The sequence below is a fragment of the Pinus tabuliformis genome, chromosome 4_1, assembly GCF_031772625.1.
Source record: "Pinus tabuliformis cultivar Carrire ecotype Pingquan chromosome 4_1, CPIR1, whole genome shotgun sequence".
Taxonomy (NCBI): domain Eukaryota; kingdom Viridiplantae; phylum Streptophyta; class Pinopsida; order Pinales; family Pinaceae; genus Pinus; species Pinus tabuliformis.
Window position 1 is genome coordinate 952,763,272 of NC_142303.1, and position 18,860 is coordinate 952,782,131.

The window sequence follows — 18,860 nt, forward strand, 5'->3', positions numbered from 1 at the left end:
CTCCCCTACTTAGAGCTTACTTACTTAGCTCCTTTTTATACAATCCCATGGTCTGTGGATCTTTACAGTTGACTTTACACTTTACAAAAATAAGGGCAGACAACCCTTTATGACTCTTGATACCTTCGCACTCTGCAACCACAAAATGCGGAGACTTTACAACTTTATTACAAAATTGTCCAAAAACATGGGATTTTAGCCCCAAAACTGTCCTTGGGGGAACTTGGTGACTTGCCCTCGAGTCACTCTACGAGCACGAAGACCTCCCAGCTCAACCTGTATGACGGCGACCTCGGTGGTGCATTGTGTAGTTGCCTGCTTCATTTCTTCAACCAACTACTCTATTTCTGGTCCTGAACTGTCACCCTGAAGCTTCTGCTAAGTCGCTTGCAAATTAGCAAGCTTGCATTCTGTTGTAACATTTTTTGGTTTTGATAAGTTAGAATAAATTAGAAAAAAATGAAAATGTATTTACAAAATGTTAAGATAGGACATGGACAAAAAGAATATTGAATAAAACATGTTAGGGAAATATTTTGATAAAAATGTCCATATCAAAGAAAATGTTAGGGTAGATGCCCTAAAAAATGAAGGCAAAATAAAATGTTAGGTTAGACAGAAAAGAAAAAGAAATGAACTCTAAAAGTGTTGCAAATCTAAATGCCACTACTTTGTTCTAAATTCATTTGAAAATAATAGTTGTGTGCAGTTTGTTTAGATGCCACACTAGGTTATTTTATCCAATTATATAGTTGCATCATAACTAGATTTGTTTTAAATTAAATCCTATAAGTAGAAAATAAATTGGCTCAACAATTTAATCTGCACTAATGGAAGAAATAAGGTATAGATATAGATTGTTTATAAAAATAAAATATTGGGTTGCTAGTTCAAATGCACTCTGGAAGGATAAGTAAAACTGTTAGAAATAGAAGGGTAGGTAGAAATGTGAAAGTTTGAAATATTGAAATGGTTATTTCATAAGTATCGTATCACATCAGATTATTCATAAGGGAATGAACCATTGGGCGAATGAAAGTGCGATTTGTGATAACGTTGTTAGACGACTGCTCATTCCTAACCATAAGATCATATCGCATCACATTATTCATAAGGGAATCAACCATTGGGCAGAAAAAAGTGTGATTTGTGATATGCTATCACTTCATTCATTAAATCACCCAGACCCATATCCGTCACATCTGCCTATCATATCGTGACCCCACCATTCATTCCCCACTCATACATGTTAAACTCCCTCCACCTCACCTCTCATCCCGCACACTCCTTCGCAATTATATGGCCCACACTCCCTTTCGGCTCTCATTCACCGTCCGAAGTTTATGGGGGGGGGGGGGCGAAATGGGAAGTCTTTAATACCACCCATATAAACCACAAAAGTACCTTTTAGTCTTTCAAGACTAAAAGTCCCAAAACCACAAACCGCTCTGTCTTACCGCCGAACGTGGTATCCTTCATAGCCATTACCACCTCACCTCTCATCCCACACACTCCTTCGCAATTATACGGCCCACACTCCCTTTCGGCTCTCATTCACCATCCGAAGTTTATCAGTTGGGGGGGGGGGGGGGGGGGGGGGGGGCGCGAAATGGGAAGTCTTTAATACCACCCATATAAACCACAAAAGTACCTTTTAGTCTTTCAAGACTAAAATTCCCAAACCCACAAACCACTCCATCTTACCGCCGAACGTGGTATCCTTCATAGCCATTACCACCACCCCACGTCACCTCCACATCACTTTCCACTTCATATCTCCCGTCCAATCATCGGCCACCTATCTGTTGACCATTAATTTCCCCTCCCGTGCATTTATAACCAAATTTCTGATAATAAATCCATTGAATAGTTAATGAACTTTCAAACATTCTGCGCCACCCTTCCACTCCATTTTTCTCTTTATAAGTACTCTGCCATACATTTCAAAGGTTACATAGTTAACTTCTGCGACTGAGAGTATTCTTAAAGCCTACCTGCTCAACATCTCAGCCATTGTCCGACATTATAGTAGCCATTTGTTCTGTTCACAATCACACCTTCCAGGTCCACTTGTCAGTTACCTATCTCCACTCTGTTAATTCCTTTTACCATTTTGTCATTTAAAGTCCGCAGTTTCATTTGAAAAAATTCCTCCCAAGGGAAAAGCAATTGTAGAAGTTTCAAATCCTCTAATTCAACCACAGATTTATTTCCACCATACTCCATTAGTTGACAAGGATTGAAAAATAATTGAGAATTCTTCTCAATTTAATTTATTTGAAATTTATTGCTGGTGGGAAGAGCAGCTAATTGACCAGAGTGATGAGATTGGGCTCTGGGAATCTCAATTACCCCACTATATTTTTCCACAAATACTCAAAGCTCCAGAATTCATGAGAAAATTCCATGAATCCTATGATCCCAGCCAGAGAGACATTATCTCACCTATTGGAGAAGTCCTCTATCTTATTAACACTGATTCAATTGAGAAAATGTTGCATGCTCCTGCCACTACACCAACTCATCCTTTATCTCGTGAAAACCTCATAGAAGCTTATAACAAACTAGACTTTATAAAGAGATCCTAGACCCTCGAACTATTTTTAGCAATTGTTAGTCCTCTACCAAAGAGAAATCCCCCATATGATTCATCTATGTTTCCTGATAGAACCGGGCATATCACTACTATCCTGTCCTATTTGCTTGGTTATCACTTTGATCAGTCTGTCAATGAAGCCATCCTTGTTTTCTTATCCATGTTCTCTTCTGATTCTAAGCCTATTGTTATTTATGATTTTGGTAATTTCATAGTTGAAACCATACATGAGAAGTTTGTCAAATTTAACACTGAAAAAGTACTCAAGTATGCTTCAGTACTTGTGTATCTGTTTATATATTTTCAGGGGGACAAATTCCCATTTTCTTTGCAGAAACTTGATGAAGAAGGATCGCCACAGTCAGTGATTTTCTGGACTTCAATGGGGATGAAGGAGAAAGAAGAATTCACATACAAGTAGTTCATAGAACTATTTATTCATCTAGCCCTCAGCCTTATGAGCAGCGCTCCATTACCAAGGATCAGGGAAGAGATTGTCAAAGAACTTCAATTCATAGATCAGGCTGCAATAGGAGATTGGTATTGCTACCAAAACTACACAGAAATTAGGGTTTTTGGCTGTGAGCTTCCGCCATACAAATTGCCAAAATACCTTCCTGTTAGAATCTTTGCACTGGTGTACTTGAGGCAAAGATTGAATGCAGATGAAGTGCATTTTGTAGCTGCCAAAAAGAACTTGAAATTTAAGTTCAAAGCTTAGGTTGGTCCCTTCATTTGTAATACTAGGGCAGCAGGGGAGGAAGTTGATAAGCTTCTAAAAGAAATGAATTTTTCTCTCAGATTTTCTTGGTCATATGACCCATTGGGAGTCATCTCCAAACTCATAGTGGAGAATAAATTCACACCCTATCATCATATAGCTAGGCCTGAGATAGAACAATTCAAGAATCATTTGGAATGGACAGAGAATACCCTCCAGGAGGCTGAGGAGTAGGTAGTCTCTACATCAAATATGAAAACTCCAATTGCACAGGAAAAGACAACCAAGAGAGGGAGGGAAGAACACTCTTCACCTATAATAGAGGCAACAAGCCAAGACTTCAAGGTTTTTCACAGGAAAAAGAAACAAAGAGTCTCCATGAATGGTGATTTATAGTCTGGTGAATAGTCTATACAATCTCCAACTCAGTCCACCACTTCTCATGAACATCAGATAGTCCAACATGTTGGTGTCATTCCAGAGAATAAAGAGGAAGACGTCTTGCATGTCTTTAGTGAAATCAAAAGAAAGAATGAGGAATTGAAGTTGAATACTTACACCCAGTTCTGGAAGCATTCTTTCAGCTCTCAAGCAAGGCTTCTTTCGGTCTTTGACTCTGAGAAAGGGAAGATGCAAATGGATTTCTTACAGGCCCAAGTTCCTCAGCCCAGGACTATAGCACAATATCATAAACACACTTCTTTTGAGTTCAATGTTCAGGATGTGCATCTAATTGATCAAATTGAAATGCACAAACAAACTGGATAGATGATTTCTTCAACCCTAACAAACACTACCATGAGTCTGTCAAAATTGCAGGTTACATTGGCCAACATTCAGTCACAATTAAAGTTGGAGAAGGTCTCCTCATTAGCAAAGGATACCAATATTTAGTCCCTGGAAAATCTAGTGCTAAGGATGGGATATGATCCATGAAACATAAATGCTTTAGAGGAGCTCATTAAGAAAAAGAACACTGAAGTTGCAACACTAAAGAAACAGTTGAAACTACCAGCACCTTAGGATCCAATGGCCAAAGAAATCAAGGAGACAGAGACTCAAAAGTCAGACATGATGAACCTCATCATAGAACAGAATTTGCAAATAAAACAAAAGGAGGAGCAGATGGAGAATTTGGTTAAGGAGAAGGAGGAAGCTATCAAAAACATTCAAACTTCAACATATGTAGTTTCACTTGCAACAGTTTCCATCACCAGAGTTTCTACTACAACCACTACATCAGCAACAAGTACATTAGAAGGAGATGAACATCTTATTGAAGTTGTTGAGAACTTGTCTATCCAGACAGGAGAAATCAATAAATTGAAGGATGAACTAAAAGAATTACGGCTTTTGAAGTCTATATTAGATAGTACACACACAACTGAAACAAATAGACTTAAAGGCCAAGTGGAAGTGTTGAAGAAAGAACTCACAGATTCCTTCATAGGAAACAAGTTGGGTTTAGCAAAAGAAATTATGTGGGAATAAATCACAGAGGCAATCAAGGAGATTTGGCCCTCCATTAAGATAATATTCAACCAAAAAGATCTTTTGGAGAATGCTCAGGAAGAAGTGGAATCCATATATAGGTAGCTGGAGGATATGCCAGAGACTGCCTCTGATCAAATTTCTGAATTCCAAGGATGATTATGAGCTTGAGGAGTTAAGGATAAGTGACAAAACTGCAACAATATTAGAAGTGAAGAATATCATCACTAAGAGAAATCTCAACCTTCAGCTAAAAGAAAAGTGCAACAATGTTAACAACATGGTTTAGAGATTCTTCAACAAAATTAAACCTTTGATCAGCACAGGTTTCCCTTCTATGATGGTTATTAATGATAAATTGATGCCAATTGAGGATTATGTCAAGGATTTAACAGAGGTGGGCACCCATGCAGCTTCAGTAGCCAATATCAAAGCATCAGCAACACCATCTCTCATAGTAAAAACACTCAGGGATTCTTTCTTCATCCTGGATGAAATCAAGCATATATTTTTGGTAAAACCCACTTTTACTAAATATACCGAGATGGATGAAATCTACAGGAGAGTAAAAAAGATTTCTATCCCAGATAAGAAACGCTGGCAATAATTAATAGATTTATTGGATTGAGGATAATGGAATAACATTCAGTTTTTGTGGGGACAATTAGCCAACTCCAACCATTTTTCAACTTTTTCAGCAATAGTCATCAAATAGCACAACACCAAAGCAGTGCCAGATCATTAGATAGTTTTATTTTTGATTGTGTAAATAATCTATTTTTGTAAAAGCATTTTAGGATATTTTTTGTCCTATTGTTGTATAAATAATTCTCTTCATGAGTTATTAAGGGTTGCACCCTTGAAGAAGAATTTATAGACATCTGATGTAATTAATATTTCTAAATCATTAATACGAAAAAAAGGATTCTAAATTTTGTTTTGCACATTTTGTGTTTCCTGTAAGTGTTTCCAATTTCATTCATTATGTTTTTCTTCATATACTTGTGTCTTGCAGAGATAACTAGGTAGGAGTAATTGTATTTCAATTTATTCCTATAAGTTTTCTGAACTGATAATCTATAAATAGATTGAATTAATGAACTATTTCTTTAATTAATACCCTCAAAATTAATAAATCATCAACATCTTTTGTAAGATCATGGATATTTTCTCAAACCTGTAAAAATGGTTTAAAGGTTTTCATACTTATGATTATCTAGCTTTCAATTTGAAAACTGTGGCAATCATATTACTTTTCTATTTCTTCTCATCATCATAAAAGCTATTTCACTGTGTAAATATTTATAGCAGCCCTCTGCTGAGATATTGATATTATTCAAGAGGTTAGGCACATCAGTTCTATATCTGTTTCATCCATTGGTCTCCCAAATTAAAACAAAACCCCAAAACATTTATCTTAGATGATCTGGCATAATAGCTGACCATTATTATCTCAGAGGTACAACATCAAACTGGCGCTACTGTCGGGGACTCAAATTTCATTAAGTTTTCCTGGGGAAACAATATGTATTATATTCCTTTAAGGTGATTAAAGGTCTAGAAAGGTTAAAATCCTTCACCTGGCGACTCCACTCTCCCAAACTGGCACCTTTTAAGCACACCAACTCTCATTCAGAGGCTGACTTAGTTGATCCTCTGTCAGACCCTGATTTTTTTTTGAAAAAAGCCAGTTCTAAAAGGGGACATCAACCCTCTTCTTCTTCCTTTTCAGTCTTGTAGTTTGAATATTTACCATCATTTGTTCCTTATAGTAATATTCCATCCAATCCAGATTACTCCCACCTATTACCTAGGGTTGCTGAACTCTTAAACAGGGGAGTTGATTTTAAATCAACATTCCTCATTCATTCATTTGAAACTCATCTAGAACCCTCACTACCACTAGGATCACCTAAAACTGAGTCTGACTTGGGTGTCAATTTACCAGAATACAAACCAACAGATTTCATATCCCCTACTACTTATTCATTTCCTCCCACTTTTGGACAACCTGAAGCTTCTACTTCTTAACAACCCAAAGAGACCTTCTCTGTGTATTCAAACCCACTCTTTGAAACAAAGGATGGTAGTAATCCACAGGTCTAGAAGTTAGTTCTTAAGACTCCTTTGACATCATTCTGGAGATCCCCCCCTTCTTCACCTCCAACTAGTTCTTCACCCCCACAATCACCTTCTTCAACCCCTTCTTCATCTTCTTCAACCTCTTCATCCACCTAAACACCTCATACACCACCTCTCACTATGGCTTTCCAACCTATTATACAGGCTAGATATGCAACTTTAGTCTTACCCCCTAATCTCAATGCACTCCCAGCTGGATACTTGAAATACCTTCCCAGGTATAATGGAGAAACTGACCCTTATGTCGAAGACCATCTTCAATCCTTTTTAGACTTTGTAGATAACATGAATATTGAACAAGAATTTTTTTACATGAGGTTGTTTGTACAATCACTTGAAGGAAACGTAAGAATTTAGTTTAGGCAGTTGCCTGCTAATTGAATTAGAAATTGGGAAGAACTTACAAATATATTTCAAAACCAGTGGGGTGTGAAAAAAAATCCTCTTTACTTTCTTACTGAGTTTGATGAACTTAACAGAAATTTTGGTGAACCTGTATCAGACTTTATCAAAAGATTCAATAAGCTTTATCATAAAATTCCCCCTGATTGTAAACCCCCTATAGCAACAGCAAAGTCTAGATTTTCTAAAGCCTTTGATGATGATTTTGTTGTTATGCTGAGAGAGAGAACTTCAATAACTCTTGAAGATATGCAAAAAAATGCTATTGAGGTAGAAGAAAATAGGGCTGCTTCAACTTCTTTGAAAGCTAAAGAGAAAAAGGCCCAAAGAAAACTCAAATCGACACCAGAGGCTTCTAGTTCCTCCAAGACTGAAACTGAAGATTCTAAAATAGATGAAATAACTTCTCTTCTTAGAAATATATCTAATAGAATTTCCAAGATTGAAACTCAACCTAGGACAATTCAGCAAATGGTTTCCAGACCCCAAAATCAAAAATCGAGGCCAATATAAGAGAAATCCACAATTACAAATTCTTCAGAGACCTAGTAATGATCAGTAGATTCCCAGTCCTTTTTTGATAGATAATCAGCAACCTGATGATAGTACTATGACCATCGTTGAAGATATAAATAATATGGATACTTCCTTTGATCAAACAAGCATTATTCCTCTTACACAACAAAATCAGGTTTAAGAAGATCAAGAATATTCATAGGTTTCTAAATACCATGCCTTCTTTGAATTTTTAATTGCAAAGTCGAACAAAAGATATGACCTTAGGCCTAGGCCTGGCCCTGGAAGACCTCCTAAGGAAACTCCAGTAATTGAACCTCATGCCAAAACTACTCAAACTCAAACGACTTTTATCACACCATTAGAACAGCCAATTGATATTCCTCAAAATGAAAAAAATGCATTGACTACATTTAATGTTGAAAAAGAGTTAAAATCTCAATTCCTCTTTCAGAAATTTCTAAAAACCCTGGGTATAAAAATCAGGTCTCCAAATGGATAAAAAATACCTCAGTTGATGCAGAAGGTGATATCATCAGTTTGCAAGATGAAAAACCAACAATTGTTTTTGGCCCAAGCTCAGATATGATAGATGAAATAGTTCCTCCTTTCTATGTAACTCTTAAGACAAATGATTCCATGTTGTATAATTTTCTGCTTGATTCTGGAGCATCACATAACCTCATGCCAAAAAATATCATGGATCATTTGAAACTTGACATAACTAGATCCTATCATGACTTGTACACCTTTGATTATAAAAGGGTGCCTTGCGTAGGATTGATTAAGGATTTAGTAGTCACCCTTACCCAAATTTTGATGAGAAGTGTAGCACTTGATATAGTTGTCATAGATATCGCTCCCAAATTTGGAATGCTCCTTTCTAGGTCTTGCTGTGCCAAATTAGGGGAAACTCTTCAGATGGATATGTCTTATGCTACTATTCCAATTTATGGGGGAGAAAAACTAAGATTATATAGGGAGGTGAGATTTGTGCACACTGTTTGCAAAACAAACCAGCCAAGGAACCATCCCATTTATGCAATTGACCAAGATTTTGGTTGCTTTCAACTCTCTTTGAACTAAGTGCATGAAACTCAAGTTAAAATTGAAGATGTAATTGAAAGTCCAATACAAAATCAAACTAATATATGGAAACTATTCTTTGATGGCTCCTGTACAAAAGATAGATCAGGAGCTGGAGTAGTTTTAATATCACCAGAAAAAGAAAACATTACCCAATCATGTAAGCTCGACTTCGAAGTTACAAATAATGTGGCTGAATATGAATCTTTCCTTTTGGGATTGCAATTAGCCAAAAGCTTAAAGGTTCAAAAATTAAGTGCTTTTACTGATTCAGAACTTATTGTCAAACACGTTAGAAATATTTTCCAGGCTAAACAACCTAGACTTAGGTCTTACCAAAATGAAGTATGGGATTCAGTTGAAAACTCCTTTGATGCTTTTAATTTGACTTATATTCCAAGAGATCAGAATATTCATGCAGATGTCTTAGCTATTTCTGCTAGTTCATTTAAAATTCTTGATTAGACTAATTTACTCTACCAAATACAATTCAAGTATAGACCATCTATCCCTGACAATCTAAAACACTAGCAGATATTTGAAGATGATGAACACTTGAAATCCTTTCTGCAAGTTGTAGATCAATTTTCTGTTCTACAAATTGATGAAGATAGATTCGAAATGAATGAAAATACAAGTGAGAATGATACTTCACATTTCAGTTCAAAAATTGCTGATCATGACAGTATTCAATTGTCTAACAATTTTATTCCCAAAGGCTTGATATCTTCAGAAAAATTGTTTGATCAAAATGATGTCCTCTGAAATCCTCAGTCCATTTCTTCAGAAGAGGACATAGAATAAATTAACATTGGAACAAATGATGATGTCAAAAGCGTCAAAATTTGTGCATCTCTAGACCCTGAGATTAAAACTCAATATCTTAAGTTACTTCAAAATTATAAGGATGTTTTTTCTTGGACCTATGTTGATCTAAAAACTTATGGCACTTCATTAATACAACATAAGATCCCTTTGAAGCCAGAAGCAATACCTTATCAAAAAAACTTAGGAGGATTAATCCAGCCCTTTTACCAACTGTCGAAAATGAAATTAAGAAAATGCTATATGCCTAGATCATTCTCCCTCTTAGATATTCTAATTGGGTTTCAAATTTAGTTCCTGTTAGGAAAAAGAATGGAGAAATCAGACTTTGTGTGGACTTTAGAAATTTTAACAAAGCATCATTAAAGGATAATTACCCTTTGCCCAAGATGGATCAGTTACTTCAAATGGTCTCAGATGCACAAAGAATATCAATGCTTGATGGTTTTTCAGGTTATAATCAGGTAAATGTTGATCCAGCAGACAAGGAAAAGACAATGTTCACTACACCTTGGGGTACATTTATGTACGCTAGAATGCCATTTGGCTTATCAAATGCTGCAGCAACATTTCAGAGAGCTATGGATGTAGCTTTCATGGGTCAGGTAAACAAATTTGTGGTTATTTATCTTGATGACATTACTGTTTTTTCTAAATCTGATCAGAAACATCTAAAGCACTTGATCAAGGTTTTTGACAGGTGTAGGAAATTTGGGATATCATTGAACCCTAAAAAATATATGTTTGCTATCAAATAAGGAAAACTATTGGGCCATATAATCTCAAAGGAAGGAGTGGTAATTGATCCCAAGTGTGTGTCTACCATTGAAACATTGACCTTACCTAGAAACAAGAAAGAAATTCAAGCTTTTCTGGGTAAGATTAATTTTTTAAGGAGATTCATCCCAAATTATGCAGAGATTGTAAAATATATAACTGACATGCTCTGAAAGGATCATGAAGTTAAATGGACTATCTCTTCCAGACATGCATTTGATCAGATCAAGAAATCTATCTCCGAAGCTCCCACCTTGGCCAACCCTGATTATACTAAACCATTTAGTATTTTTTCTTTTGCCTCAGAAACAACCCTTGTTGTTGTTCTATTACAAAAGAATGAAGATTCCCATGACCAACCCATATCTTTTTTTCATTAAAGTTATGAGAGATGCTGAGCTTAAGTATGACATAATCGAGAAGCAAGCCTATGCCCTCATTCAAGCCCTAAAATCTTTCAGTATGTATGTCCTACATTCACTTATTACTACTTATGTTCCTAATGGTGTAGTAAAAATAATTTTAACTCAACTTGACACTAATTGGAAAAGAGGTAGGTGGATCACTCAAATATTTGAGTTTGATCTAACTATCAAAACTACAAAGCTAGTAAAAGGCCACGGATTAGCCAAGCTTCTAGAAGAATCCAATTGAAAAGTGCTTGGAATCAATTCTATTTTAGAAGTACAAGGGAATAATCCACAAGAACCTTCTATCCTTGCACAAGGGAAGAACCCACAAGAACGTTTACCTTCATATCAGATTAGCCCTTTACATATTGATGACAAATTTCTATTGTCAGATTGGTATCAAGACATTGTAAAATTTCTCCTCCATTTTGAATGCCCACATCATTCTCCAAAGCCCAGTGTAAAACTCTTAAATTGAAAGCAATTAAGTACTGCATCATAAATGCAAATTTGTACTAGAAAGATCCACTCAACATTTTGTTATTATGTTTCACAGAATCAGAAACTAAAGGAATCATTGATCAGTTTCATACAGGATTTTGTGGAGGACATTATGCTTGGAGAGAAGCAACATACAAGATTTTAAGGGGAGGATTTTATTGGCCAACATTGTTCTTGCATGTATCGAAAAAGGTCAGAGGTTGTGTTCCTTCTCAGATGTTTGCTGGTTAGAAATAACTAGCAGCTCTTCCACTACTACCATCAATAATCTCAGCACATTTCCTTCAATGGGGATAATATTTTGTTGGAGAAATCCATCCCACTTCAAGTAATTAGCACTGATGGATCCTCACAGCAATAGAGTACTTCACTAAATGGGTAGAAGCAATTTTGGTAAGAAATGCTAACGATTTGGTGGTAATTAAATTCATTGAAGAAATATCTTATCTAGGTTTGGTTGTCCAACTCAGATTGTCACAGATAATGTAGTAACATTATCTAGTGTTAAAATGATTGATTTTTGCCAGAAATATCAGATTTTGTTACATCATTCAACTCCATACTACCCTCAAGGTAATGGCCTCACAGAATCCTCAAATAAAAGTCTGGTAAAGTGCTACAAAATCTTGAGGGACTATATTCCACTTATCATGTAAATGGAAGGTTTCTCAAACATTTCATTCAATACTGAGAAGTTGGAATACATTTCATTGTAAATACTTCGGTTTCTTTTACTTTTTAAGTTGTCAGTGAGATTTTTTATAGTAAAGGACTCCATAGCCTAAGGAGAAGGCACATGGATCTACAGGTTCTCTGCATTCTACAGGAGAAAGCAGTCCCCAATTGGAGCCAATGTTGTAACATTTTTTGGTTTTGATAAGTTAGAATAAATTAGAGAAAAAATGAAAATGTATTTACAAAATGTTAAGATAGGATATGGACAAAAAGAATATTGAATAAAAAATGTTAGGAAAATATTTTGATAAAAAATGCCCATATCAAAGAAAATTTTAGGGTAGATGCCCTAAAAAATCAAGGAAACATAAAATGTTAGGTTAGAAGGAAAAGATAAAGAAATAAACTCTGAAAGTGTTGCAAATCTAAATGCCACTACCTTGTTCTAAATTCATTTTGAAAATAATAGTTGTGTGCAGTTTGTTTAGATGCCACACTAGGTTATTTTAACTAATTATATAGTTGCATCATAATCAGATTTGTTTTAAATTAATTCTCATAGGTAGAAAATAAATTGGCTCAACAATTTAATCTGAGCCAATGGAAGAAATAAGGTATAGAGATAGATTGTTTATAAAAAGAAAAAATTGGGTTGCTAGTTCAAATGCAATCTGGAAGGATAAGTAAAAATGTTAAGAACAAAAGTGTAGGTAGAAATGTGAAAGTTTGAAATGTTGAAATGATTATTTCCTAAGTATCGTATCGCATCGTATTATTCATAAGGGAATGAACCATTGGGCAGATGGAAGTGCGATTTGCGATAATGCTATCAACCGTTGGATGATTGCTCATTCCTGACCGTAGGATCATATCGCATTACATTATTCGCAAGTGAATGAACCATTGGGTGGATGAAAGTGCGATGTGCGATAACGCTGTCAATCGTTGGATGACTGCTCATTCCTGACCATAAGATCATATCGCATCACATTATTCATAAGGGAATCAACCATTGGGCGGAAGAAAGTGCGATTTGTGATATGCTATCACTTCATTCATTAAATCACCCAGACCCATAGCAGCCGCGTCTGCCTATCATATCGCGACCCCACCATTCATTTTCTACTCATAAATGTTAAACTCCCTCCACCTCACCTCTCATCTCGCTCCTCCACAATTATACATCCCAAACTCCCTTTCGGCCCTCATTCATCGTCCGAAGTTTATCGGCGGGGTGGGGCCCGAAATGGGCAGTCTTTAATACCACCCATATAAATCACAAAAGTACCTTTTAGTCTTTCGGGACTAAAAATCCCAAAACCACAAACCGCTCTGTCTTACCCCAGAATTTGGTATCCTTCATAGCCATTATTGCCACCCCAAGTCACCTCCATGTCACTTTCCACTTCATATCTCCCGTCCAATCATCAGTCACCTATCTGTTGCCCATTCATTTCCACTCGTGCTCATTTATAGCCAAATGTTTGTTAATTAACTTGTTGAATAATTAATGAACTTTCAAACGTTCGACACCACCCTTCCACTCCATTTTTCTCTTTATAAGCACTTTGCCATACATTTCAAAGGTTACACAGTTAACTTCTCTGACCAAGAGTATTCTTCTAGCCTTCCTGCTCAATAGCTCCGCCATTGTTTGACATTATGGCAGCCATTTGTCCTATTCACAAGCACACCTTCCAGGTCCACTTGTTAGTTACCCATCTCCACTCTATCACTTCCTTTTACCATTTTGTCATTTACAGTCCAGAGTTTCATTTGACAAAATGCCTCCCAAGGGAAAAGCAATTGCAGAAGTTTCAAATCCTCTATTTCAACCACAGATTGATTTCCACCATACTCCATTAGTTGACAAGGATTGCAAAATCATTGAGAATTCCTCTCAATTTGAATTATTTGAAATTAATTACTAGTGGGAAGAGAAACTAATTGACTAGAGTGATTAAATTAGGCTCTGGGAATCCCAATTACCCCACTATATTTTTCCATGAATACATAGAGCTCCAGAATTCGTGAGAAAATGCCATGAATCCTATGATCCCAACCAAAGAGCCATTATCTCACCTACTGGAGAAATCCTTTATCCTATTAACGTTGATTCAATTGAGAAAATGTTGCAGGCCCCTGCCACTACACTAACTCATCCTTTTCCTCATGAAAACTTGATAGAAGCTTATAACGAATTGGACTTTACCAAGAGATCCCAGACCATGGAACTATTTTTAACAATTGGTAGAGAAATCCCCCTTGTGATTCATCTATGTTTCCTGATAGAACGAGGCATAACACTACTATCATGTCCTATTTGCTTGGTTATCACTCTGATCAGTCTGTCAATGAAGCCATCCTTGGTTTCTTATCCATGTTTTCTTCTAATTCTAAGCCTACTGTTGTTTATGATTTTGGTCATTTAATAACTGAAACCATACATGAGCAGTTTGTCAACTTTAACACTGAAGAAGTATTCAAGTATGCTTTAGTACTTGTGTATTTGTTTATATATTTTCACGGGGACAAATTCCCATTTATTTTGCAGAAACTTGATGAAGATGGATCGCCACAATTAGTTATTTTCTAGACTTCAATGGGGATGAAGGAGAAAGAAGAATTCACGTACAAGTAGTTCATAGAATTGTTTATTCATCCAACCCTCAACCTTATGAGCAACACTCCATTACCAAGGATCAATGAAGAGATTGTCAAAGAACTTTAGTTCATAGATCAAGCTACAATAGGAGATTGGTATTTCTACTAGAACTACACAGAAATTAGGGTTTTTGGCTATGAGCTTCTACCATACAAACTGCCAAAATACCTTCCTGTTAGAATCTTTGCACTAGAGTACTTGAGGCAAAGATTGAATGAATATGAAGTGCATTTTGTAGCTGCCAAAAAGAAATCACAATTTAAGCTCAAAGCTCATGTTGGTCTCTTCATTTGTAATACTAAGGCAGTAGGGGAGGAAGCTAATAAGCTGCTAAAAGAAATGAAATTTACTCTCAGTTTTTCTTGGTCATATGACCCATCGGGAGTGATATCCAAACTCAGAGTGGAGAATAAATTCACACCATATCATCATATATCTAGGCCTGAGATAGAATAGTTCAAGAATCAGTTGGAATGGACAGAGAATACCATCTAGGAGGCTAAGGAGCAGGTAGTCTCTACATCAAATATGAAAACTCCAATTGCACAGGAAAAGATAGCCAAGAGAGGGAGGGAAGAACAATCTTCACCTGTAACAGAGGCAACAAGCCAAGGCTTCAAGGTTTTTCATAGGAAAAAGAAACAAAGAGTCTCTATAAATGTTGATTCATAGTATGGTGAACAATCTATACAATCTCAAACTCAGTACACCACTTCTCATGAACAGTAGATAGTCCAACATGTTGGAGGCATTCCATAGAATAAAGAGGAAGACATCTTCCATGTCTTCAGTGAAATCAAAAGAAATAATGAGGAATTGAAGTTGAATACTTACACCCAATTCTGGAAGCATTCTTCCAGCTCTCAAGCAAGGGTTCTTTCAATCTTTGACTCTGAGAAAGGGAAGATGCAAATGGATTTCTTACAGGCCCAAGTTCCTCAGCTCAGGACTATAGCACAATATTAGAAACATACTTCTTTTGAGTTCAATGTTCAGGATGTGCATCCAATTGATCAAATTGAGATGCACAAACAAACTGGACAGATGATTGCTTCAACCTTGACAAACACTACTATGAGTTTGTCAAAATTGCAGGTTACATTGGCCAACATTCAGTCACAATTAAAGTTGGAGAAGGTCTCCTCGTTAGCAAAGGATACCAAGATTCAGTCCCTGGAAAATATAGTGCTAAGGATGGGATATGATCCATCAAACATAAATGCTGCAGAGGAGCTCATTAAGAAAAAGAACATTGAAGTTGCAACACTAAAGAAATAGTTGAAACTACCAGCATCTAAGGATCCAATGGCCAAAGAAATCGAGGAGACAGAGACTCAAAAGTTAGACATGATGAAGCTCATCATAGAACATAATTTGCAAATAAAACAAATGGAGGAGCAGATGGAGAAATTGGTTAAGGAGAAGGAGGAAGCTATCAAGAACATTCAAACTTCAACAGATGCAGTTTCTCTTGCAGCAATTCCCATCACTAGAGTTTCTACTACAACCACTACATCAGCAATAGGTACAGTAGAAGGAGTTGAAAAACTTACAGAAGTTTTTCAGAACCTGTCTATCCAGAAAGGAGAAATCAATTAATTGAAGGATGAACTCAAAGAATTACGGATTTTGAAGTCTATATCAGATAGTACACACACAACTGAAACAAACTGACTTAAAGGCCAAGTCGAAGTGTTGAAGAAAGAACTCACAGGTTCCTTCATAGGAAACAAGTTGGGTTTAGCAAAAGAATTTATGTGAGAAGAAATCACAGAGGAAATCAAGGAGATTTGGCCCTCCATTAAGATAATATTCAACCAAAAAGATATTTTGGAGAAAGCCCAGGAAGCAGTGGAATCCATAAATACTCAGCTAGAGGATATGCTAGAGATTGCCTTTGATATAATCAAATTTATGAATTACAAGGATGATTATGAGCTTGAGGAGTTAATGATAAGTGACAGAACAATAACAATATTAGAAGTGAAGAAGATCATCACTAAGAGAAATCTCAACCTTAAGCTATAAGAAAAGTGTAGCAATGTTAACAACATGGTTTAGAGATTCTTCAACAAAATTGAACCTTTGATCAGGAAAGGTTTACCTTCTATGATGGTTATTAATGATAAAGTGATGCCAATTGAGGATTATGTCAAGAAGTTAATAGAGGTGGGCACCCATGCAGCTTCAGTAGCCAATATCAAAGGATCAACAACACCAACTCTCATAGTAAAAATACTTAGGGATTCTTTCTTCATCCTGGATGAAGTCAAGAATATATTTTTGGTAAAACCCACTTTTACTAAATATACCGAGATGGATTAAATCTATAGGAGGGTAACAAATATTTCTATCCCAGATAAGAAAAGCTGGGAAGAATTAACAGATTTACTGGATTGAGGATAATGGAACAACATTTAGTTTTTGTGGGAACATTCATCCAGCTCCAACCATTTTTCAACTTTTTTAGAAATAGTCATAAAACATCGTAACACTAAAGAAGTGCCAGATCATTAGACAGATTAATTTTTTATTTTGTAAACAATCGATTTTTGTAAAAGTAGTTTAGGATATTTTTTGCCCTACTGTTGTATAAATAACTCTCTTCACGAGTTATTAAGGGTTGCACCCTTGAAGAAGCATTTCTAGACATCTCATATAATTAAGCTTTCTGGATCATTAATACCAAGCAAAGGATTCTGAATTCTATTTTACACAGTTTGTGTTTCCTGTAAGTGTTTCCAGTGTCATTCATTATGTTTTTCTTCATATACTTGTGCCTTGGAGAGATAACTAGGTATGAGTAACTGTATTTCAATTTATTCCTATAAGCTTTCTGAAGTGATAAGCTATAAAGATAATGAATTAATGAACTATTTGTTTAATTAATTCCCTCAAAATTAATAAATCATCAGCATCTTTTGTAAGCTCATGTATATTTTCTCGAACCTGTAAACATGGTTTAAAGGTTTTCATACTTATGATTATCTAGCTTTCAATTTGAAAACTGTGGCAATCATATTACTTTTCTGTTTCTGCTCATCATCATAAAAGCTATTTCACTGTGTAAATATTTATAGCAGCCCTCTGTTGAGATATTGATATTATTCAAGAGGTTAGGCACATTAGTTCTATATCTGTTTCATCCATTAGTCTCCCAAATTAAAACAAAACCCCCAAAACATTTATCTTAGATGCTCTGGCATAATAGCTGACCATTATTATCTCAGAGGTACAACACATTGAATGGAGGTCGTGACCAAATAAGCTTCGTCCAACCAGGGCTTCAAGCACGCCTTCATCACTGCCTCTTTGTGATGCACTGCATCGACCTATTCCTTCAATGTTTTGGCCTTCTGCAGCTTTGCCAGTCTCTGTGTGAGAGCGACAGTGCATGTTGTACCTTTTACTTCGTCATAGCACTACTGTAATTCTTGCGCCTCTGTCTCCAGCCATTGTACAGTAGGATCCTCCTGGAGGCTCATCAGGACCTCGAAAGTCTGTTAAAAAAGCCACATGTAGTCTGCTACTGCATTGTCTACTGCTGCTATCGCCTCTGTGACAGCAGTTGCATGCTGCTCCTTTACTTCTAGCGAAGTTGAAGGCTGGGCCTTCAAATGTAAATCTGCAATCTGTTGGTTCAGCTCCAGTTGAACCTTAGCCAACTTTGTGCAAGCATAATACACCCCTATAGCAAGCTTGTAGACCTGTTCATCTACCTCCGCATCCTCAGGAATGGCCAATTCAGGGACCATTCAGCAGGCTTCCCTGACGGCCTTAATCATGCGCATATTTTTCTTAGTAAGCTCCACCATGGAAGTGAGGGTGGTGTCTCGCTGCAGGGCCATCTGCACATTATTAATCTTCTACTCACTGATTACCTACAAAGCATGTTGTTTGCGGGCCCTCAACTCTACGATCACTCCATCCTACATTAGGTGGAGTGCCTCGCCAGGGAGCACTACAAAGTTCAACCCCACTCCCTTGAGGGCGTTGACAGTGGGCCTGTCAGCTTCATTTTCTATGGTCAGTTCTCCATCTAGCATCACTATC

At 36.5% G+C, this 18,860-nt stretch overlaps 1 pseudogene; it reads right to left on the bottom strand.

The window, feature by feature from the left end:
* Window positions 1–18,562, bottom strand: part of LOC149179310 (bifunctional riboflavin biosynthesis protein RIBA 1, chloroplastic pseudogene) — a 40,573-nt pseudogene extending 22,011 nt beyond the window's left edge.
* Window positions 18,563–18,860: the final 298 nt, after the last annotated feature.